The sequence below is a fragment of the Podarcis pityusensis genome (assembly GCF_964106645.2).
Source record: "Podarcis pityusensis genome assembly, chromosome: W".
In the NCBI taxonomy this organism is placed as follows: Eukaryota; Metazoa; Chordata; class Lepidosauria; order Squamata; family Lacertidae; genus Podarcis; species Podarcis pityusensis.
Genome location: NC_138045.1, coordinates 35,380,105 through 35,404,219, shown reverse-complemented (window position 1 = coordinate 35,404,219; position 24,115 = coordinate 35,380,105). Strand labels below are relative to the sequence as shown.

General features: G+C 46.8%; 1 pseudogene across 1 annotated transcript in view; it reads right to left on the bottom strand.

Moving 5' to 3' along the window:
* LOC308467692 (inositol polyphosphate 5-phosphatase OCRL-like) overlaps positions 1-24,115 on the bottom strand; it is a 53,107-nt pseudogene that overhangs the window by 5,536 nt on the left and 23,456 nt on the right. Inside the window, exons 7-15 of the transcript in view lie at positions 24,014-24,067; positions 21,920-22,023; positions 20,100-20,235; positions 17,606-17,716; positions 16,985-17,150; positions 15,950-16,158; positions 15,547-15,570; positions 14,119-14,225; positions 13,235-13,335 (exon numbers count right to left, since the gene is read on the bottom strand). The product of the transcript in view is annotated as an inositol polyphosphate 5-phosphatase OCRL-like (transcript). The remainder of the gene's footprint in view (positions 1-13,234; positions 13,336-14,118; positions 14,226-15,546; positions 15,571-15,949; positions 16,159-16,984; positions 17,151-17,605; positions 17,717-20,099; positions 20,236-21,919; positions 22,024-24,013; positions 24,068-24,115) is intronic.

Sequence of the window (24,115 nt, the reverse complement as noted above, 5' to 3'; positions counted from 1 at the left end):
AACTAGATGTTGTTTAGTGGTTTAGTCGTGTCCGACTCTTCGTGACCCCCTGGACCAGAGCACACCAGGCCCTCCTGTCTTCCACTGCCTCCCGCACTTTGCTCAAACTCATGCTGGTAGCTTCGAGAACACTGTCCCACCATCTCGTCCTCTGCCGTCCCTTTCTCCTAGTGCCCCCCATCTTTCCCAACATCAGGGTCTTTTCCAGGGAGTCTTCTCTTCTCCTGAGGTGGCCAAAGTCTTGGAGCCTCAGCTTCAGGATCTGTCCTTCCAGTGAGCACTCAGGGCTGATTTCCTTCCGAATGGATAGGTTTGAGCAGGGGGTTGGACTCGATGGCCCTTGTGGTCTCTTCCAACTCTATGATTCTATGATTCTATGATCTTCTTGCAGTCCATGGGACTCTCAAGAGTCTCCTCCAGCAGCAGAATTCAAAAGCGTCAATTCTTCGGCGAATGTGAGCGGTATTGGCTTAGGCATTGATTGGACCTGACTATATCTGACTCCTGCCCATTGTGCAGGAAGTCCCAGTAAGGGTAAGCCACCGGTAGGGGAAGCCCTGTCGATGCGAACCAACTCAAGCTCCCCCTGGTGCTCCCGTCGGGGTCGTGTCAAGGCTTTAGCCCCCCAGCCGGGCTTCAGACTAGATCAACACCCCCGGATTCCTTTAACGGAATACCCTTAAGCATGGAGGGGCAGGTGATGGCCACACCTCCCCTCCCCCACACAAGGTCAAACAATGCCTAACCGCAACCCTAACAAAGTTGTGATGATTGCTACGAGGTAGGCGAAAACCAAGTGGCCAGTGCCAATTTGCCAAGTGGAAAAATTCCTACCAGGCCCCTCGGACAACCAAGGCGACCAACCGTAGTCCATAGCAAGGCCATTGCCTAACCTGCAAAATAGGGAGGGAGGGCGGGTGATTGAGGAAGCGAGCCAAAGAGGAAGTTCTCTGGGGGTTGGCTGGCCGGGCTCTGACGTGGCCGGGATCCCATAGGCAACGGGGGACAGAGTCCCCCGCCCCTGGTGGGGAGTGGGTGGCCACGTGGTCCACCGCAACTCCTCCCCACTGGGAAGTGGAGCGGATTTCCCAAGACATATCCTGTATTTGCATGTTACCCCAACACATTCCTCCTATGTTAATCATGTATAACCCTCCCCTTTTCTGATGGAGTGGTGATGTTTAGCGAACTGTCTGCTGGGATAAGATAGGAACTTTTAAAAGTCCTTGTCACCCCATTCTCGGGGTTCAATTCCTCTCTGAACCTGCTGCGCGATAAACTTTGGTCTCCGCTCTTTGCTCCGGTTGGTGGCTGGACTCCTTCTTTGTTCCGCAGGGACCCACGGGCTCTGAGCAGCCTCCCACCTGGATTTTTCCATAGCAACAGAAACTCGACTAACCCTCTTGAGAGAAGAAAGGTGGCTTTTGCTCCCACTGCAATGTTGTAATCTAAATAAGCACATCTTCCTACAAGTGAATAGTAGCCACCTATCTGGGGGGAAATAAAGTGGTATGCTGAGAGACATGGTTACAGAGGAGAGCAAATCTGTGTTCAACAATCCGAACATCCCGAGAGAAACCAGATGGCAGCTTTGTTTTACTGTGTCCACAGAAATCAATGAAAGCCTGTGGGATGTAAACACAGGAGCAGTCAATGACAACATTCCTAGAGTGTACATGTTAGAACACGGGGAGGGATGTCTGTCCAGCAAGCAGGTAAACTTCCTGGGGACGGACTTCCTCCGCATGTCACCAGAGGTGTGTGTGGCCTCACCTGTGCAGGTAAATGATAAAAGCACAGGGCAGGCAGCCATCTCTCTCTCTTGCCTCTTGCCTCTTGCCTCTCTCATCTTCATCTTTTGAAGAAGCAGGATGCCCTCTTGGCTCTCAGCCAAGAGAGGAGGATAGGACTATCTTCCTATAAGATAGATTCTAAATGTATTTTACCTTTTTAAGCCTGTCTGCCTTCTGGGATCATATTGTGAACAGAACGTGAGTAAACTCTTTTATACTTTTATAAAGACTGTGTCGTGTTTTGTATTTTAAGAGGGATCAAAAGGGGGAAATTACCAGAGTAATTATTATAGAGGTTCAAGCGAACCTGTGCAGACGTTACCGTTGCGAACTTAAAAGGGGGAATGTTATAAACTCTGCTGATATTTTGGGAACTTGTTAGCACAAGTTGGACTAGGATATACTCTCACAATATATCCTCTCCTGCATCCCTGAACATTCCCACAAAGCCAACCAATGGTTTTGCAGTTGCTTTCCATGGACATTTTGCCACCAAGCACAGAATTCCTTGAACCTCGGAAACGCTTCTGATTTCTGCTTGAGCATGAACACATGAATGTACCTGGAAAAAGCATCAATCAATACCATGAAGTACTTTGCTCCACCTAGAGAGGTTGCAAGTGGACCAACAAGGTGTGCGTGGACAGTCTGGTAGGCTTTAGATGCCCACCTGCCAGAAACCTTGCCCTATTGAACTGTGTGTCATCATGATGGCCTTGGCCGGTTGTGAGTTGTGAAGGCCGCTTCCTGCAAGGCCCTTTTCACCTGGCCTGGGGGGCAGGGCCCAGACACCAGCTCTACTAAAGAGGCTCCTGGTGAGACCAGAGGGACATCGCTCGGCCTGACAAGAAACCCAAACTATTGGATTCTTTTGCCCCATCTTTTTGTGCCTGCTAAACAGCCGTGTCATGCTTATGATAATATTTTATTCTCTTGGGAATTCTGCTGTTTAAAATGTGCATTTTATATTTGACTTTACTTAGCAATGTTGGTTTTTTTTGGGGGGGGGGATGCTTAAGTTTTTTGTTTTGTTTTTGTTAATTTTGTGTTAAATATGTATTCTGTAGTTGACTTCCTTTGTAATGTTTTATTTTGAAATCTTTAATATTTCAGTTTTTGGTTAACTATGTTGCTTTAACTGTATACTCTATATTTGACATTCTTCAGATTGTTTTATTTATGTTTTAATATGCTGTAAACTGCTTTGAATTTTTTCTTGAAAATATAAAGTGGTATAGAAATGAAATTAATAATAATAATAATAATAATAACAATAACAATAATGTTCATTGAAATGTTGTGTCCAAAGACTGCAGCCGATGGAGAGATCACCCCTCCCTCAATTTTCTATCAGATTATTTAGATTTGGTAAATAATTCTTATTGCTATTCTTATTGTATTAATTATTATAATTGATTTATGTAGTTCTGACGGTTTAGCTGCCTTGAGCATGAAAATAGAAAGGCTGGATACAAACCTAATCTAATAAAGAGCCCTCTTCCTCCTCCTCCTCCTGAGCCTGGGGCAGGACCGTAGCCTGAGAGAGAGAGGGTTGCACAGTTCCCCGATTATTTTGGAGGAATTCCACACCACACATTTAAAGCTCTTACACCACTTGAAAGAGTCCAGGCTTTCCCTCAAGAATCCTGGGAACTGTAGTTTGCCAAGGGTGCTGAGAGATGTTAGATCTGTAGCAAACAGAGGTTCCCAGGATGTGTTGGGTGAATCTGTGACTCTTAGTGCAATGCTTCTTGAAATGTGTGGTTGTGACCATTGTCCTCATAACAGCACTGGGGTTCGGATTGCAGTGTGTGTGTGTGTTGCAGAATGGTTTAATTAGCTCATTCTCCTCCTAGCACATCGTCTTCATTCAACTCTGGCTGTTGAATGAATGCTTTCTTATAATCATTCCTATGTTTAAGTGGGCTTTGGCCTCCTTCCAGACAGCAGCTTGAAAGGGAAGCAGAGGAAAGCTCAAATGATGACAGAAGGCAGGGGCATCCAACAACCAAGAGTTTTGGTTTGGATGTGACACTTTGAGACTTCCCCAAGCCATCCCGAAGCCCCAATTTCACTCGGCCCCATTTCACTCTGGTCCATCTGAGTATCTCCTTTCCACCTATGCCTCCCCTCCCCCCCAAATATTCACAATTAAGAAATCAGAAAACAACCCCCACCTCTCTTTTGACAGAACTAGATGGAATGATCAGGCATAGCAACTCCTGCAGAGAGGATAAAACCAAAATGTTTCAAAGGGACACATTTATCAAACAAGATATCTGCCCATAGCTCAGTCAGTAGAGTGTGAGACTCTTCATCTCAGGGTCGTGGGTTCGAGCCCCACGTTGGGCAAAATATTCCTGCATTGCAGGGGGGTGGACTAGATGACTCTTGTGGTCCCTTCCAACTCTACAATTCCATGATATCCTGTGAGGAGTAGTCTGAAGTGAAGGCACAAGACAGGAGTTGATCATCATGTGAGCTGCGCACAGGTGGGCTGAAGCGAGCTGCTGACCAGTCCTGTGGAGCCTCCTTTTATTGAGACAAATATGCAAGCTAGGCAGATACATTTTGGGCTGTGACCTTTACACACCTTTGGTCCCGAGATCGTGGGGTGGTACAAAGTTATTTTGGCACCTGTTTCCACCGCGTCATTTTCCCCTTGCACAGTGTATGACAAAGGAGACAAAAGGTCTCGGGGACAAAGGTTACAGACAGGACACCGTAGACTGCTGAGACCGCAAAAGGTCAGACAGAGGAAACGATGTTCCAGACAGCCATGACTTTGTCTGTGAGGGGGAGTATGCTACGCACCCCAGGGTCACGCGTGCAGGCAGACTGTGGCTGCCTGCTGGTGGGGAGTGTGCTCCCTCCGGACCCCACTGCCCACTCCGCGATTATCCCTACAGTAGTCAACTGAGTTTTACTCAGAAGAGATGCGTCAAAATCAACACAGCCACGTAATTTGTGCCCATCAATTTAAATAGGTCTGCTGTGGAAAGGACTGATGTTGACTACAACCCTGATGTTTTCTGATTATTTTATAGAGCGTTTCCCTCAGTACCAAAAAATGGAGGCAGAGACAGTTTACTGAATTTCAAAACCACCGAAGCTTTATTGAATGAACGAATCAATTTATTACAGCCACAAGCCAGAATATGGACTTATACAGAGATAGAGAACATGTAGAAGAAGAAGAAGAGTTTGGATTTGATATCCCGCTTTATCACTACCCTAAGGAGTCTCAAAGCAGCTAACATTCTCCTTTCCCTCCCCCCCCCAACAAACACTCTGTGAGGTGAGTGGGGCTGAGAGACTTCAGAGAAGTGTGACTGGCCCAAGGTCACCCAGCAGCTGCATGTGGAGGAGCGGAGACGCGAACCCAGTTCCCCAGATTACGTAACTACCGCTCTTAACCACTACACCACACTAGCTCTCATATATATGTAGGTTAAAATCAAAATCTATAAGCTAGAACACAGTAAAGAATACAGATGTGAAACTATTAAAATGTGTAGTTTAAGACCTTAACCGCTAATTTAAAATATGCATGTCAATGCTTTATTATAATTAAGGCAGGTAAAATAATTATTACTCTTAATAGTATTCATTGCTATGAGGCTTCTTGAAGCAATTCAGAATACAATCAACATTAGCAGAACACTTTCCTTTACAAGGACAATTTAAAAAGCAACAATTTAAAAGCAATAAAAAAGGAATATTGCATAGGAAAGAATTCTAAAACAACAGCAATGATCACAATTAGCAACAAGACACAATGAAACAGCAAGCAAAACTTGCCACTCCATCATCGCTGAGCCTTGAAACTTGTGTCTTAGCCCCATAATCGAAACTGACATCAAGTCTTATGTCATCTGGAAGAGAATGAAGGAGAAGAGAGATGAATTTCTGCCACATTTACTGATTCACCAAATTGACCTGGCCCCCATTCCACCCTATTTACAAGGAGGCTTTATGGATCCTGTCTTTGGTGGCAACGACTCCTTCCAAGCCTGCAGTTTGGCCATCTTTGTGCTGTGGCAGGATTTCACAGCCACATGACCCAGGAGGTCTGCACCAAGCAAGGCTGCTGCAGCTACTGAGTGGGCTCTCCTTAGTCTGGAAAGTGCGACTGAGGGAATCGGCTGGCTCAGGGGGCGTGAGCAGCCCTATTTATCGCTGGCGCGGCCGGGATTTCCCTCTTTTGCCGGACCTGATTTTTCGCCTGGGGGGGGGGGTTGCGAGTTGATGTGCATCAGCAGGACTCCCCCTACTGGTGGTTAACCCTTCCCGGACTTCAAGCGGACGGGCTGAAGCCGGATAGTCAGTTAGGACCAATGCCTAAGCCAATACCACTCATCACCTGTAACCAACAAAGTTGTGGCCATATTTAGCCCATTAACCTGAAATCATTGTGTCATGTGTCTTTATTTCCACTTGGGGGGGGGGCGGGAACTCGCCACGCAATAGGGCTCTTTTTGTTTTTTTATGCACCCACAGACCCCAAACGGCTCTCCACAGGAACACAGTGGTGCATCTCATGTATGTGGGGGGGGGGGGATTCCAACACTCCCCCCACCCCCACCCCCAGCAAAGCAAAGATAAGGGAAGCATTTCCAGCATTTAAAAGAGCCCTCAGCATAATGCTTTTAGGACAGCAGCCCTGCCTGGAGAGGGAAGGGGGCTGCTAGGAAGGTCGTCAAAGCATCAAGGCATAGATGAGCCAAAGAATGCAATGAAAACTCTCTTAGAGCCAGAGTGACTGACAGGAAGACTGACAGAATGCCTGTCTGTTGCAGTTGATGGCTGAAGAGTTGAGAAACGGAGAAGGGGTAGAATCATAGAATCATAGAGTTGGAAAAGACCACAAGGGCCATCGAGTCCAACCCCCTGCTAAGCAGGAAACACCATCAGAGCACTCCTGACATATGGTTGTCAAGCCTCTGCTTAAAGACCTCCAAAGAAGGAGACTCCACCACACTCCTTGGCAGCAAATTCCACTGTCGAACTCTCTACCCACTGGGTAGAGAGAGAGGGGGTGTATAGTGGCTAGAATTCTGGACTAGGAGGACCTGGGAGATCCGAGTGCAAATCCCCACTCAATCATGAAGTGCACTGTTTGATGTTGGGTCCAGTCACTCTCATCCTAGCCTGCCTAACAGGTTTGTTGTGAGGGGAAAAACAGGGGGAAAGGCAAGCCATAAATGCCACCTTGAACTGCTTGGATGAAAAGTGGGCTATGAATGTAATGAAAAGCATCCCAAAAGAATGATCATGGAAGGTACCCTGGGGATCATCTAGTCCAACCCCCCTGCAATGCAGGAATATGCAGCTGTACCTTATGGGAATCGGACCTGCAACCTTGGTGCTATCTGCAGCTCCCTCTAACCAGCTGAGCTGCAATGAGATTTGAGGGAGAATGGGAAGGCGGGTGGGAAGAGAAGTTAAGCTGTTCAGGAAGGGGTTAAATTCCATGGGGATGCTGGCCGTGTGGGGGACCCCAAGCCCTCGCCCCAGAAGATTACAAAAAAGAAGCAGACGAAATCCTACTTACACATTCACGATGCTGGCCATCTCTTCAGGTGAAATCCCCTCCTGTTTAAAGTCAACTGCTTTAAAATGCTCACACAACACTAACTCTGAACCTTGCCTCTAACCGTATTGCTACTCCTCTCTGTCTAAAATATACAGGAAAATATGTGCACAAAATATACAGATGAAAATGAAATGATAAAGTGAAAGCATTTGTTGAAATACAGTAGAGAACTCACGCCTCCCGAGTTGAGGGAGGCCTTGCTTTGCATGCAGGAGATCCCAGGTTCAGTCCAGGATCTCCACCAGTCAGGGCTGGGACTGTCCCCTGTTTGAAAACCCTGCAGCGCTGCTGCCAGTCAGTGTAGGCAGTGCTAGGCTAGATTGACTCTGTCAAGTGCAACTTCCTATGAATGCTCCTCGTATACGATTTCTCGAAACACAAGCAAGCTACCTTATCAACGAGTTGTGAGAGTTCATTCATGACTTTTAACAAACAGCAGAAACCATTTTATTATTTCTATGTGAGTACAGAAATCCTGAATATGAAAGGAAGGAAACTTCCTGCCTCTGCAATAAAGGCAGCTGCACTGCTAGGTGAGCTGTCCCGATGCCAACTGAAACAGACCCTCCAAAGATTCAAAGGTGAAAAGGGAATTTTGAGCATCTGAGCACAACTGGGCCGTCTTCTGCGTTAACGTGAAGTGCAGGAAGTGATTGCCTTGAGCAGGGGTAGGCAACCGAAGGCCCGGGGGCCGGATGCGGCCCAATCGTCTTCTCAATCCGGCCCACGGACAGTCCGGGAATCAATGTGTTTTTCCATGAGTAGAATGTGTCCTTTCATTTAAAATGCATCTCTGGGTTCTTGGTGGGGCATAGGAATTCGTTCATTTTCTCTCTCCAAAATATAGTCCGGCCCCCCACATGCTGTGAGGGACGCTGGACCAGCCCACGGCTGAAAAAGGTTGCTGACCCCTGGCCTTGAGCCTCCTCAGGACTGGCGCAGGGGCCGTGCATTTCAGGGTGCCAGCCAAGGCCCGTGCCCCAGTATTGATTGCTGATTCTACTGAGTCCATCAGTATATTGTTGTGAAGTGACCTGGCATTTTTAATGAAGTGCAATATAGGCTTGTCTTACATCTTTAACAACAACAACAACACCACCACAGTAAATTGCACAGAAGAATTCCATGTTGCCTGTGGGAGCGGCTGGGTAGACCTCTTTGCAGCTGCATGATCCATGCATTTGATCTATAAGCAACTGCTCAATCTTCATAATTGGCTCTGGCTTCGTGTAGGAGATTGAACGCATTCTTCTATTTCTCAGCCCTGTATTCCACCCCCACCCCCCTCCTCCTATACTCGGACGGTGCCGACTACTCATCTCTACGGAGTGAAATGTTTATGAGTCCTGCAGATCTAGTCTCAGACGTCAAACCTCTACCCCAAAGACGGGGGAGCCTGTGACCTTCTAGAGCATACATTTCTTTGGACTGCTATATGCTGAAGTGAACAAATGTTTTGTCTGAAACCCTTGAGAGTTTCTGTGGGCCGCCCTAGAGAACACTGGGCTAGAGGGATCATGGGGATGACTTGTTCCACAACAGCAGATGGCATGCAGAAATTTAAACTGTAGCAAAGGGAGGTAAACTGTCTAGCTAGCTAGCTAGCTATGTCTTGCTGGAAGTGCATGCACTCCTCTTAGCCAAAGCCCCAATAACTGCAAGCGTGGAGCCACACAAACACGCCTGATCTCGACACTGTCTTGGGGGAAACTCCCGATGCTGGAAAATTCACGTGCTCAATTTCTGCACATTGAGACAGGAGCCAAAGAAAGCACACGCAGAGTAGGGGGGCTCATAAAAAAGGTTTCTTTGGGAGGGGGTGGGTTGAGGTTTGCTCCGATGTGAAAGCTAAAGAGCAGGCTTTCACAGAGAAAGGAGCAGAGTAAGGCGGAAACTACTGGGACCCGTGCTTTCCAGGCACGCTAACGGGAGGGATGAGTCCGGCATTGCATTGTTTTGGTCGTATTTCCAGTGACAACTATTTATGACAGAGGTTTACAGAAAATTGATCTAAAACCTCTGCTTGTAAGAGGCTATGGGCATTTGAAGAAGCCCATCATAATCTTTACATGAAATGTATCTTTAGAACACCGGTGGCGTCATGTCCCCATTTGTTGCCTTAGTTTCTCCATCAATGCACCACCCACAATTTGCCATCATATTGGCATCAGGTGTTTTCCAGGCCAGCGAATGTCAGCAACCCCTTCGTCTAAAGCTGCTTCCCCAGTTTCATCCAAAATAGAAAGAAATGCCATTTGGTAGCCCATTGAGAAGCTTTGGGAAGTAATGGAATACATTTCTGAAAGTTATTTATGGATGCACAAGGTCACCACATCTTTGCTTAAGGTGAATGGAAAGGAACATTTCCCCAGGCGGCACACCACTGTCCCCGAATCTCGTCCGCTGCTTGGTCATTTCAACAGATTGTGTGTCTTAGTAAGATTCTGTACATTGCAGAAAGCTTTCCCTTGCCTACAAATGAAGTGCATGATTTTTCAAAAACTTATGAATGCCCCGTGCTTTTACTTCTGGTGTGGTAAAAAATTGCAGAATCTGGCTATCATTTAAAGCAGTGTAAGATGCTGGTTTACGTTTCCCCTCACATTTGGTGACTAGGTAGGGATATGCAGTTTTGTGTTTTGTTTTTTGAAGAGTTCCTAAGGCGTCCTGCTGCTTCCGAGTTTTATTTTGGGGGTTGTTGTTGTTTTTGTTTACAAAAAGGTAATCCAGTTGTAACCTTTTTCTAGGTACAATTCTGTACATTCTGGTACTACCTGTTCACGCATGGTCCCTCCAAATCCCTTTGTTTCTTTTAGCAATGTGTCCTTGTGTGCCTGCTACCTTTGCTTACAGAATTTCTCCTGAGGGGCGCTTTGAACATGTCCCGTAATACATGTGGATAAAAGGAATCGCCTTTGTTAATTTCAAAAGCCATTTTATTTCTTCCATGATTTTCCTCTGTTGTTAATTTATTTTGTAAACGCAAGTGGGGTTTAGTCACCAGAGAGGTGGATTCTGTGGTTTTGCTCAATAGGTCATGGTCATTTCAAGAGCCATAGGGCCTGAGATGGTTCCAGCTCTAACTTACGTGTAAGATTAGGAGTCCAAGAATGTGGAATCAGTACTGCAGAAGGTCAGTTCTGACGTACTTCCCCCCTAAATAGTGGGTGAAGTCCTTTTGGAAAGGACTCAAAGGTTTCAAAGTGTCAAGTTTTGCTGTACTGAAGGACTGTCCATATCTAATCTATTAGAACACTGAACCCTCCTCCCCACTCCAGGAATTTTGCTATCCAAAGTGGGTTTGAATTTGGATAATAAAAGTTTCCAGTCGAGTAGATTTATATATTTTAGGGAAGGTAAGCAACTTAAAATGACCACGGACCCAGTAAAACTCATTACAAAGAGAAGAGAAGCAACATTTAAAAGCAGATACAAATAATGAGGCATTATTCTTTTCTCAAGAAGCCAGCAAAATTTCATCTTTCCTGTTTTATTTTAAGCATGCTTTTTATTCAAGTTTTTAACAAACAACAAGGTGGTAAGCTGCTGAATATAGGCAGACTATCCTTTCTCAAGGGCCATTCCAAATGTGTACAATTGATGGCTCCAAAGTAAGCTGCACCCTGTGAGTCCAGAGGGCAACTGGGGCCATTGTCCCGTTAGCATTTTGTAAGAAAGGGCACCAAGATTTCATCAAGCTGTCTGCCTTGATGAGACTTGCAGTGAGGATCCCTTTGATAAGCCATCGGCAATGCATAAAGGAGGGCAGGTGGCTTGGTGAGCAGGGAAAGTCTTTCAAAGATTTGGACCAGCGATGTGCCTTTGCTTCGGGCAAAGGGTGATGGTGGATGGATCATAGCTACCTAACTCAGCACTGTCTGTACTGATTGGCAGTGGCTCTACAAGGTTCCAGGCAGGTGATGTTTTCAGTTTCACCTGGAGATGCTGGAGACTGTTCTGGGACCTGCATCACCAGCGAGCTCTGGTCCTCCCTTAAGGAGTTTGGCGGCTCAGTGGTCTGACTCTGTGGAAGGCACCATGCTATTCCCCTTTAAATTAGCCATTTCGACAGAAAACATGAGAACTGGAATTTTGCTCTTGAATTGATTTTTGGATCGCCTGCATGCCAAGCACATACTTCTCCCACTGGGCCAGCACCCTTCCTCAGTGGCTGAGGTCTCATTGCACACAGCCATCCAGCAAGCAAAAAAATGGTATTGTTAGAAGGGCAGAGTGGGGAGCAAGAGATTCAGAGGCCGGTTTTAGACCCACAGTGCTCGGGTTTATTCTGTTGCCTGCTTGACATTGTGCCTCCTTTCCCCCTACCTTTTATTCCTATGAAAGTTTCACAGTGTCGGTGCTTGGGATTCTGGATAATCTATGGTGTTTTTCTTTTCAGTTTTTTTAATTAATTTTCCAAAAAATATTTAAGACAAACAAACAAACAAACAAACAAACAAACAAACATACATACATCCTAATTGTAATTAAACCAATCTTGATAACATTGTTAAGTGACTTCCTCAAATCCCCCTGGTTGAATTTCATTGTATTTCATTTTAACAGTTTTCCAAAATCAATCTTCTCAAAAAAACACACAAAAAAACCCTTGATCACTTCACATCTTTCATTCTTTCTAATCTAGCTTGAAACATCTTAATTCCTATCCTTACATATTTAAATCCTAAGCCTCTCTCATATTTGCAAGCTTTTCCAATTAGGTTATCTTGAAATATTTAGCTAAATAATCTTTGAATTTTGTCCATTCTTCCTGGTACTCCTCCTCCTTCTGGTCGCGGACTCTTCCCGTCAGGTGGGCTAGCCCCGGGATTCTGGAGAATCTATGTGACTAGATGCTTGTAATGTATGCCAGGCAATCTGGCACAAGTGGGTAGGGTTGCCATCCGCCGCCGGGATTTGGCCGTTGGAAACAAGTGTCCATGCGGGAAACGCTTGAATGTCCAAATCCAAAGGTATAGCAATTCTACACGTGGGGAGTAGGGACGCAAGCGCAAATCAGAATAAAGCAAAGGCTGGGAAAGTTCAAACAGAAACACACACACACACACACACACACACACACACACTATTCCTCAAGATTTGTGTTTAAGACACAGGATCCTAGAATTGTGGAGTTGGAAGGGACACCGAGGACCATCTAGTTCCGTTATTCCCAATCAGGGGTCCGTGGCCCCATCCCTTGCCACCCTCCAACTAATTTTCTCTCATATTGGCATGGCAATAGCATACATTTTATGGGCGGTCTTGTTGTTTTTAGTATACCTAAAATCCTTTGCTTATTACCCCACATTTTGAACCCGCAGCCCTGAGATTAAGGGTGTCACGCTCTACCAACTGAGCCACCCCACTGTAATTATCCCACACCTCCCCTCTTGACGAAGCTGCCTGCAAAGCTGATCTGCCGAGGAAATGTCCTTCTGCAGGCATGGTTTCAATCCAAACAGCAAATACTAGTGGTCAACTCCAAAAGTGCGGTCAAGAAACCCTGCTTGCCAAAGAACAATTGAACGCACCCTTGAAGCTCCTTTGCAGCCATGTCTTTACCTTGACACCACGTATGATGCTAGATGTGGGGCCTGCGGGCCTGTCAAGATTCCCCACCTCTGCTCTATCTAGCCAGGCTGATGTTTTCAAATGGGGGTTAAAGCTGTGAAGCTGTTTGGATGCATGACTGGACTTGACTGTGGGCATTTCATTGTGCTGTGTCCCAGAGCCTTAAGGATGGGGTGGCCTAGGAACCTAAGCCACCAGGTATATAAAAGTGAGGTCCACTCCAGCCAAGAGCGAAAGAAAACCACCAAGCAGCCCTGCTCCCCAACAATGCCCCCCAAAGAGGATACGGATCGTCTCGGGAATGCTGGTGTCCAGGCACTCAATTCTCTCCTGCAGCTCGTCCTGCGTGCCCGGGGTCTGGAAGAGGTCCTCCTGAAGCAGAGTATTACCCATGCGTTCGGAAGGGATGAGGTACATCCTGGATAGCATACAGAACAATCCAGCCCTGGGGTGCATAATGTGAGGTCGAGGAATGCCACAATGGAGAGAAGCCCATCACCAAGAGAGCTGGCACAAGGGCTGAGAATTGTATCCCGCCTGCTTTCCACAGTAGCATTCCTACTACCCTTCTCCTGATTGGGGGCAATGGGAGAGTGAAATCATTCCCCGCTTCTTCTAGTGGCGAGTCTCGGAGAGCCGCTTTGCTAGGGAGAGACAGACAATGGTTGGGAACACTTGGGTTCTTCTGAGCCGCTCTAAGGAAGACCGTATGCTGGATGCCCCACCCGCTGCCGCTCCACCAAGGTGCCACTATACTCACAGCAGGAGTTTGAGAGCTAGTGTGGTGCAGTGGTTAAGAGCGGTAGTCACGTAATCTGGGGAACCGGGTTCGCGTCTCCGCTCCTCCACATGCAGCTGCTGGGTGACCTTGGGCCAGTCACACTTCCTTGAAGTCTCTCAGCCCCACTCACCTCACAGAGTGTTTGTTGTGGGGAAGGAAGGGAAAGGAGAATGTTAGCCGCTTTGAGACTCCTGAAGGGGAGTGAAAGGCGGGATATCAAATCCAAACTCTTCTTCTTCTTCTTCTTCTTGTAAGAGCGAGTCGGTAGCTAAGATATAAATCAATTGGGATGTTTGGAACCTGCACACCCCAAAACTGGTACTGGATTCCAGCCAACACCCATCCTTTCAATGGTACCGTCCCCCTCAGCTCACCTGGTGGCAGGCATTCTTGAAGAGGTGGTCCACCGAAAGCCAGATCTCCTTGGCCGCTCAGTGGAGTCATCACCATCCTGGGGTACGATATCCAGAAACTGCTTCTCCTGGAGGTCCAATGACAAGCGGGACTGGCATGAGAGCCTGACAGAGTGTGTGCCTGTATGCATTCTTTCCTTGCTCCAGCTGGGTGGACAAGTCTTGCCCTCTGAGGCCACAACTAGGTAGGGCTGGGCGATAGCTGGCTTTCAACACGGTGATATATCACTAGCTAAACATTGCAATACACCAATATATCACGATGTCTGAAATAAGATGGAGCTATGTAGAGGCATTGGCTGGCTTCACGGTTCCCCCCGCATTGTGATTTTTGCTGCCCCCTGCAGGAGGGCAGGGGAAAGCTGAACCGGCAGAGTCCACAGGGGCTGCAGGAATCTCGAGAAGCATTGTCTGGCTTCACGGTTCCCCCCACATGGTGTTTTTTTGCATAGTACACACACACATCATGTTTCGCAATATATTGCCAGGTCAGAAATTATGAAACCAGTCTCACTATCTAGACTTCAAGCTGATTTGAAAATATAGCTATATTGACATATCGCCCGGCCCTAGCCACAGCAAGCATCTCAAGGGGGAAAACAAAAAACAAATTGCTCGCACCCCAAATCCAAGCTCCCCCTCCCCCTATTAATATGCAGCTCGTAATCCTCCCACTCCGGATGTGCAGCTCACCCAAAAGCTTACTGAATATGCAGCTGTGGACATGAGGTTTGGCTAACATTTTATTTAAATTGCTGGAACCTGCCCTGGGACCTTAGGGTGAAGGGCAGGAAATAAGGAACAAAAACAGCAACAGAACATGGATGGGCCTTCATAGGTTGATGGGCTGCAGCCCCAGCCAGCATGATGAGATGATGGGGTCACATGTTCACCACCCCTTGTCTAGAGCACGTTGCAGAGGCAGTGGTAGAAACTGAGCAACAGCTGGAGCCCCAGCCCACGACTTTGTCTGGGCAATGCAGCACACAGCAGCTGGTGAACCATGCCTCCTGCCTCCTTCCCATCTTCCTCTCCAGAAATGTTCAGGGTGGTTAGTTCTATCTCAAGCTACCACATTCAAGAGAAAGAGAAAGAGAAAGAGAGGAGGGGGGAGCAAGAGAGCTTTAGGAGCACAGCAGTGGCAAGCAGCCCATCACTAAAAGGAGTTGGCAAGGATGGAGAATTTGATCCCCTCATCCCCAGGGCAGCTGTTGATTAGGACCCAGTTCAGAGGGTGTTTGCAGGCTTTTCCAATGCTGTCCCCAATATACGCAATTTCATTTAAACGCACGGTACCTCGGAACGCAACCCCCGTGTAAACGGGGCGTTGCCTGTACCTGATTTGAGCCCGCTACAAGAACATCTAGAGGATAGCAAACCAACTGTTACCTTTTCTAGGAAGCTGTCTTCTCCCTGAGATCAGAGGAGGAAGGCAAGAGCAAAAGACAACCAAGGGTGTTAATGGCACAGGCCCTGAGAAGAGAAAGAAACAGCCCGTTGGCTGAACAGTATCTGGGCAGATGGCAGGGAAATGCACACGGTTCAGTGGCCCTGCGAAAGGGCAGGTGGGAGGACCAGAACCTGGGATGACTCAGTCAAGGCAAACAAAGGGCATGAACAGCACACAGGAAGCGGATGCACAGCTACAGAAGCTGAAGCTGAATGCAGCGGAGGACCCCCAGCCCCCACATTGCTGAGTGGAAGAGCAGCTGTTTTTCAAGCAGGCAAGCAGAGTGGGAAGGGTAGACATCCAGCAGATGAACCTGCCAGGTAAATCAACCCCTTTCCCTACCAGGTCAATAAGTCTGGTGACGGGAACTTCGCCAAGCGGCTGCCTCACCCAGCACAAGGCTTCCAAGGAGGTCCCGAAGCAGCTTGGTAGGTAGCTCCCCCTGATGGTGAGGAAATAGTCCTTGCCACGGTCAAGGTGAAGGACAAAGATAGCCTCAATCTTCTCTTCCTTGCTGACGTACACATCCAGGGAAATGTCCACCGTCTCACCTAAAACGGGAGGAGGTCAGGTAGATACACTCTTTGGCACAGCCACGTTGGCTTGTCTGTAAATTAAAAGTGAAGACGGTGAAGAATTGAACAGAAGGACACAATGTGAGCCTGCTGGATCAGGCCAATGGCCCATCTAGTACAGCCTCCTGTTCTCACAGGTGTATGGGGGAAACCTTAACTTCAAGAATTAGGAGAAGAAGCGACTCAGTTCCCACCCCCACCTCACTTTCCTCTCTAGTCCTCCAAAGCAGCAGCTGCACAGAAGATGGTGACAGGATACTGGGGGGGTGAGAGAAAGTGATCCTAACAAAAGAATATAAAAAGGGAAAGGATTTTTGCGCCCCCGATGTAACTTTCTTTTTTAGTTTACATTTCATTGAGTTTTTAAAAGTTTGGCTAGTTCTATATGTTCCCCAAGATATTTTTGTGCCTCCACAACATAAAAATACGCTTTTTTTTTTTTTTTAAGTAATTTTTGGACGGACTGCTCTCACTGGTTCCCTGCGATGCCAAAAGGTGTTTGGGGACCCTCCAGCATTGTTTGGCTTCAATTCATTTGTGTGTGTGTGTTTGTTTAAAGCTGGTCACACACACTTTTACACTTTGGGCTCAGCTGCTTTGACGTGTGGCCCTTGGAGCATGGGGCAATGCAGCCCACAAATGTTAAGCCTCCCCTGCTCTACCAAACTCCCAAGGTTTGAGGGAGGAGGGTTGGGAAGAGGAGGGGAAAAGGGGGGATGAAAAGGAAACCAAGGCCTTCCCTAGATGAGCCTTGGGGTCCCTTTCCAACTCTACAGTTCCCTGATTCCAGAGAGAGACGCGCTGGGCTCCAAGTATCCCTCGCAGGGCTCAGCGCGAAGCCATGGCTTCCAGTACTGGCTGTCACTGAGCTTGGGGATAAAGGAGAAGTGGAGGGTGACCTGCCCGTTGTTTGTGATCTGGAACTTCTCCTTCTGCAGCTACCGGAACTTCACATTCTCAAATGGAAACTGCAGAGCAAAAGGGGGGGGGGGAGGAAAGAGAGTGCTTGCCTTCAGCAGAGGCAAGGAAACGTGCTCCGGGGGAAGTTTGTCCTTGGCCCCGGGCTCTCATTTAGGGGACTGCACATGCAACAGGTCCACGTGGGGCTCTCCAGATCTTGCTGCACTTGCCACTGGCCATGTTGGCTGGGGATGATGGGAGTTGTAGTCCAGCATCTGGAGGGCACCACGCTGGCTACCCCTCGAGTCTTTGCCTGCGAGGAAGAGGCTGCCGCTCAGTGGAAGGGCATCTGCCTTGCATGCAAAGGTCCCAGGTTCTATCCCCAGCATCTCCAGGTAGGGCTGGGAGAGATCCCCCGGAAATCCTGGGGAACCGCTTAAGACTGAGCTAGATGGGCCAAGGGCTTCTTCCCCCCCTGATCTTTGTGCAGCAAACCCTCTTTAAGGGGTTGGAGAGGATCCTATTCGTCTTTACCTCCCTCCAGGGAGGGAAGGAATTCGTTCTCCATCCTGTCCATCAACTGAACAATATCCTCAAACACTTTCCGGTACCGTCGGTCATCCACAACCTTCACCTATGGGGGGGGGGGGACAGAGCACATTTGTTGGGGCTATGGACTAAAAGGGGGGGGGGTATGAGCTAAGAGCAGAAAGGCCTGATGCACCCCCCTGTTCCCAGCCCTGAAAGAGGCAAGTACTGTAACTCTGAGAGCTTCCCTAGGGATGGCAGCGGCTGTGACTTCCAGAGCCAATGGGCTGAAGCCAAATGCTCCAAGCCAAGTACCACAGAAGCTCCATTGCATGAATGGAGCCAACGGTTAAGGTATACAGTTCAGCCCATGTGGTCTGCCATGCCGGCAGGAGCAGCGTGTACTCAGAACAGTGGAGAATGGAAGCCTAGGGATTTAACAGAGCCAAAACCTGCCCACTCCTTGCACCGGAAGTCATTGGCCAAGGAGGAGCTCTGTGGAAAGGGGCCTGGTTGGATAAGATATAAGGATCTATTAGAAAATAAAACTCCAAGGTGGCTGTCACCAATGGAAGTGAAAGCCTTGAAAAAGCTCAATATGGAGGTCAAATGGCCGAAATATTGGGAAATTTTGGAACAAGATGGAGATAGACTGAAATTGCAGAGTTTTGAAAAACTAAAAAACAAAGTACGAGACTGGCTTCATTATTTTCAGATAATGGAGGCATTTAAATTGGACAAGAAAATTGGCTTCCAGGTGGAAAAATCCAAATTAGAAACTGAACTGTTAGAACCCAAAACTAAGAATTTGTCAAGAATGTATAACTTGCTGCTGAAATGGAACACTCAGGATGAAACGGTAAAATCTGTTATGATTAAATGGGCACAAGACGTTGGACACAACATTATGTTCGCTGACTGGGAACAGTTATGGACCACAGGTATGAAATTTACGGCATGTAATGCCCTAAGAGAGAATATTATGAAAATGATGTACAGGTGGTACATAACTCCAGTCAAGCTTGCAAAAATCTATCATTTGCCCGATAATAAATGTTGGAAATGTAAAGAAACTGAAGGTACATTTTTTCACCTTTGGTGGACGTGCCCAAAGATTAAGGCTTTCTGGGAAATGATATATAATGAATTAAAAAAGGTATCTAAATATACCTTCCTCAAGAAACCAGAGGCCTTTCTCCTGGGCATAGTCGGCCAAACAGTGTTAAAAAAGGAGAGAACTTTCTTTATGTACGCAACAACAGCAGCAAGAATACTCATCGCAAAGTATTGGAAGACACAAGAGCTTCCCACACTGGAGGAATGGCAGATGAAACTGATGGACTATATGGAACTGGCGGAAATGACTGGCAGAATCCGGGACCAGGGAGAAGAGTCGGTGGAGGAAGATTGGAAGAAATTCAAAGACTATCTGCAGAAACATTGCAAAATTAAAGAATGTTAGAGTGATGTTGGATTGAAAATAAGTGGCTTCCAGCTGTACAGGATTTAAAGTTATATATAGATTAAGATTAAGGATTAGGATTAAAAAAGTTAAAGGAAATGGAAATTTGGTTTTTAAGAGGTAAAATTTAATGTTATATTATATTAAGATTAAAGATTGGGATTAAAAAAGAGGGAAAGAAATTGCTGGACAAACAATTTGAAATGGAATACAAAAGAGGGAGGTACGAGGAGGTCCAGAAAATAAGTAAATTTAAAAATGGAGATGAAAAGGTGGTATTGTTTTTAATTGTTTTCTTTTTTGTCTTTCAAATTATTTTGTCCTTCAAAGCCCTATACGGCCTAGGACCCTCGTATCTACGGGACCGCCTCTCCTGGTATGCCCCACAGAGGAACTTACGGTCTTCAAATAAAAACATCTTGAAGGTCCCAGGCCTCAGAGAGGTTAGGCTGGCCTCAACTAGAGCCAGGGCTTTTTCGGCTGCGGCTCCATCCTGGTGGAACGCTCTGTCACAAGAGACAAGGGCCCTGCAGGACTTGACATCTTTCCGCAGGGCCTGCAAGACAGAGCTGTTCCACCAGGCCTTTGGTCAGGGCGCAGCCTGACTCCCTCCTTTGGCAATCTTTACAATACTTTAGTTTATGGTTGCCATCAATTTTGATTTTAATTAATTCTTTGATGTTTTTATAATGTTGCACTATTTTAGTGTTGTTAGCCGCCCTGAGCCCGGCTTCGGCTGGGGAGGGCGGGATATAAATAAAATTTATTATTATTATTATTATTATTTTGTTTTTTGTATTTTTTGGATTATGTATTGTGTATTTTTGAATTGTGTATTTCTTTTTTCTTTTTAATTTTTTATTGATGTGTTCTTTTTATTGGAAACCTTAATAAATATCATTAAAAAAAAAGGAAAAGGAAAGGGGCCTGGTTGTTGGTCAGGGCCTGCCCAGATTCGAGGAGGTGCCACATAGCAGGCAACTAAAACCCCCGAATAGACGATAGCCCTGGCCAGGGCAGGTGTTACCCCTGTGAGGAAGAGGGAGCTGACGGGCTTGTGGTCGCTCCTTTTCAATTCCATGTGGCTTCGGTAGCTGAGCTGATTCACGCTGCCTCCTCTCCAGAGGATTGGCTCACACCATGCTGGCACACGGCACTTCCCACTGCAAGGAGACAGGAGAGACACCAGGACTGTTGGACTGGCTGAGGCAACACACAAGGCTCACGCAGTCAAACTTTGGCTTCACACACGGCGTGTGATCTTTTTTTTTTTTTTTTAAAGAATATTTATTCCAGTTTTAAAGTTACAAAAAAATAAAAAAAACAAACCACACACATCTTACAAAAAACAGACAGTAAAAAAGAAATAAAAAAAACCAAAAAATCACAGTAAAAAATAACAAAAATCAAATTAGACCTTTACAACCTTTTTCCCTTTTGCTTATTTCCATGACTTCCTCTCACCTCCCTGCTTTGTATTCTAGTTTAAATCGTATCTCCAGCAAATCCTTCTAACCTTCTTTTCTTTTACTTATTTTAACATTCGAAAGTATTTAATTCTCCTCTATCCTCATTTTACACTTCATATTTACTTATTCCATTGTACCATGTCTGCCAATACGGTCTAATATTCTTTTCCAACCTTTTTCTAACATTCTTTTATATTACAGTGTTTCTGAAGATATATTTTAAATTTTTTCCAGTCTTCTTCCATCAACCCTTCTTCCTGATCTCGGATTCTGCCGGTCATCTCAGCCAGTTCCATATAGTCCATCACTTTCATCTGCCATTCTTCTCGGGTAGGCAATTCTTGTGTCTTCCAATATTTCCCAATAAGTATTCTTGCCGCTGCTGTCGCATACATAAAAAAATTCCTATCTTCCCTTCGCACCAATTGGCCGACCATGATCCAAAAGACCCTTTCTGGCACCTGATATGCTGCCCAAAGGAGCCTGCCGTTTTCCGGCTTCGTCACTACATGTTCCGCCTGTCCTTTTGATTTCCCCATTACCACAGCAAGAGCAATGAAAGTAGCAGGCCTAGGTGGCTTCTGACAGTTGTCAAGAACCACAAGAACATGCCAAATCCTGGATGGTGAGGCTCAATGGCTACTAGCCATAATGGCCACCGCACATACTCCACCAAGAGAAGCAGTATGGCTTGGAGGAGGGGAGTGTGCTGTTGCACTCAGGTCCTGTTTGTGGGCTCCCCGAGAGGCATCTCATTGGCCAATGTGAGAACAGGATGCTGGGCCAGATGGACCAATAGCCTGATCCAGCAGGGCTGCTCTCATGCTCTTATGCCCTGGCAGACTCATCTTGAGAGAGCACCAAGTCTAATTCCCAGACTTCCTTGACACAAAGAGGAGTCTCATTCAGCCTGCTGCACCTTTCAAGGAACTGCAACACCGCTTATACACACCACGAAACAGAGGATGCTGGTTATCAGGACAAATGTGGGGAAAAGGAGCCAAAACATTTGCAGAGCAGGGATGGCTTGAGGAAGACAACATATCACAGCCTTGCATTTCACAACTCGCCTAGCAGCCTTTGGCAACCCGGAATTCCATGCAAGCAAAGTGAGCAGGTGAAGGAGAGCTGGATCTCTCTCTTCCTCCGTGGCTTGGTGTCCATTCTGACTGCGGAGGAAAGGAAGTCCGTCCAGCCCTCAACTCTAGCCCTCCTCCAACAGCTTGCTTAGCAGAAAGCCATGTTTAAAATATATTTTTACTAGCCTGCTCAGGAGGATGGAAAGGCAGGACACTACTAGCATCTCGGCAGACTAGGAAAAACAAACAAGCCTTGCAGAAGAATGATTGAGAGGACTTACTTACAAAGGCTCAACTATCAAGCAGGATCTGTTTTAGAGTTGAATTTGTACGTCGGGATGAACTTGATCTCTCCCTCTGTGAAATCAGCAAAAGCTGTCTTTTGGGTACGCTGAATGTTTAGCTAAAGCCAAAAAGAAATCGCTAATCAGCAGAGAAGCAAAAGACCCCCTGTTGCCTGACCATGGAGTCTATTAACAGCCACTGTTGTGCTGGAAGACCAAGGTGAAGTACTAGTAGGTTAAAGGTAAAGGTAAAGGGACCCCTGGTTGGACAGTGTTCTCGAAGCTACAAACATGAGTCTGACCAAACTGCGGGAGGCAGTGGAAGACAGGAGTGCCTGGCGTGCTCTGGTCCATGGGGTCACGAAGAGGCGGACACGACTAAACGACTAAACAACAACAACAACAAAGGGACCCCTGACCATTAGGTCCAGTCGTGACCGACTCTGGGGTTGCCGCACTCATCTCGCTTTATTGGCCAAGGGAGCCGGCGTACAGCTTCCGGGTCATGTGGCCAGCATGACTAAGCCGCTTCTGGCAAACCAGAGCAGCACACAGAAACGGCGTTTACCTTCCCGCCGGAGCGGTACCTATTGATCTACTTGCACTTAGACGTGCTTTCGAACTGCTAGGTTGGCAGGAGCAGGGACCGAGCAACGGGAGCTCAGCCCGTTGCGGGGATTCGAACCGCCGACCTTCTGATCGTCAAGCCCTAGGCTCTGTGGTTTAACCCACAGCGCCACCCGCGTCCCTACTAGTAGGTTAGCCAAGTGCAAAAAAAGGGGTATACCTGCTGAAATCCTATCTTATACACACTTATTAAAGGTACAGGATGCTTGTGCATTTTTGCCCCATGTCATCTTAAATTACTTTGCTGCATCACACGACAGGAAAATCCTCTAACTCAGGAGCAGCAGACACGTGGCCCTCACAATGCTGCAGAACTACAATTCCCATCATCCCTGATTACTGGCCATGATGGCTGGAGCCAACAGGAACTGCAGCTCAGTAACATCTGGCAGACCACAGGTTAGCCATACCTACAATATGCAACGTTATATGTACCAATAATCCATACAAACTGTTAACCACCACCAGAATACACCCCCGACAATATGAGCAACTGCAAAACCATCCTTTTGCATCCTACGTTGGCTCCCAGCACGTTTCTGAGCACAATTCTGAGTGTTGGCGCCAACCTTTAAAGCCCTAAATGGCCTCAGCCCTGAAAGAGTGTCTCCATCCCCATTGTTCAGCCCAGGCATCAGGGTCCAGCACCGAGGGCCTTCTGGCGGTTTCCTCACTGTGAGAAGCGAAGTTACAGGGAACCAGGCAGAGGGCCTTCTGAGTAGTGGCACCTGCCCTGTGGGACACCCTCCCGTCAGATGTCAAGGAGATAAGTAACTATACAGCCTTTAGGGAAGTTTTTAATGTTTTATGATGGTTTTGCATATGTTGGAAGTCTGAGGCTGCCCCCCTTGCCTTCCTTGCAGCATCCTTCTCAAAGGGCTAAGGCATGACTACGCTCACAGAGTTTAAATCCACCATAAGGTGCAGCAATCAGGCCTCTGTTTCAACACAAAATACCAATGATCCTTATGCCAAGTGGGAGAAAGGTCGTCAACATGATGAACACACAAACCTTGGAGAGAAAAATGTAAAAGAAAAAGCACCAGCAATTTAAATGGACTTAATGGAAGTATCTGCTGATAAGAACATGTGAGCAACGCAGATTTTCCAGACAGATGCAAAACCTAGAGCAGGAAACCTTAGACCTTTAGATATTGCTGGACAGCAGCTATGCTGGGGCTGATGGGAGTCCAACAACATCTGGAGCGTGTGCTGAGCTAGGAAAGCCCTCTAACTGGGAAATTGCAGAGCAGTCCTACTTATTCCAAGGCAACCCTCCAACTTAATTGGGACTTGCTTCTAATTCAGGTTGCACAAACCTGCAACCTTAAAAAGCATTTGTAGAAGTCGCAGTCATCCTATGTTCTTTGCTCCTAACTGCCTGAAAGTGGTTTCTCTAGCCTAGGCTGGGGTATCCCAGACAAAGGAAATAAACAGGGCAATATCCTAAACCACCACATATAACACAAAGATGTCTCTCACCTGGTCGTAGGTCAGAAGTCTCTGAAGCTCATTTTTAGTGATCAGATGACAATGCTGGAAAAAAGCAAAGCAACCACAGCTACAGGCTAGCTCACGGGGTCG